The sequence below is a fragment of the Arachis ipaensis genome, chromosome B05 (genome assembly GCF_000816755.2).
Source record: "Arachis ipaensis cultivar K30076 chromosome B05, Araip1.1, whole genome shotgun sequence".
NCBI lineage: Eukaryota > Viridiplantae > Streptophyta > Magnoliopsida > Fabales > Fabaceae > Arachis > Arachis ipaensis.
In genome coordinates this window covers 106171613-106172546 of record NC_029789.2, presented here as the reverse complement: position 1 = coordinate 106172546, position 934 = coordinate 106171613, and positions in this window count along the sequence as shown.

Genomic DNA, 934 nt, shown 5'->3' with positions numbered 1-934 from the left:
CATTATTTTTGAGTGCCCTCACTCCAGCTAGGGTGTCCCTAACTTCCTAACTCGTTAAAATCGAATCACCAATTAAATCAGTTCGCTTAGTTCTAAACCAACTCACAAAACACTAAACGTCTTTAATTTAACGTACCTTCATTTCTCTTGTCCCTTAATTTCACGACTTAGAATTTCTTGTTCTTTAATTTATCGTCTTTGAATCTTACGTTCTTTACATTTAACGTCTTAGAATTTTACGTTCTTTACATTTGCCGACCTTAACATTTCCCTTAACCCCTAACCTAAACGTCTTAAATTTGTTCCTTTTCATTTAACGTAGTTCGTCTCTTCATCTTCTCCACACCCTAGTTTAACCTAGAGTCTCGTCTTTTCATTTACTTGTACCTTTTGTCATTGTCTCTTACATTTTAACCCTTTAATCTAGAGTCCTGGGTCTCTGATCTTTTGGTTCAGATCTAGAGTTACGGAAGGATCTAGGTTGTTCTTTAACATTAACTTTAAGTTTCTTTCACCTACTTCTTGTTAATTGTCTTTAACTTTAGGTTAGTTCGTCATTTATTTCGTCACTCTAGGTTCCAACTCTAACTTTGTCTTAAAGAAGTTAAGAGGTTGGGTTTTAGGTTCTGTTAACATTAACTTTAACTTTTGTTATTTTGACTCTCCTTCTCTTCACTTAAGAGGAAGGGGCTCTGTTTCTTTAATTTCTAGTGAGTTATAGGTTTCGAGAGGGTTCTGATAATACTTTTAAGGTTTTCTTTCGAGGGGCTTCTTGAACTTAAGATAGGATAAATATGTGAAAGAAGGTTACTAGAAGTTCGGAACTCAACCCGGAAACGAGAACCACCTTAACCCAACTTTCTCCGGAACCAACTAACGAGTACCTCAAACTTCTCCTTGGTTTTGCTTGGTTAACTTGGCCCAAACTCAAAAC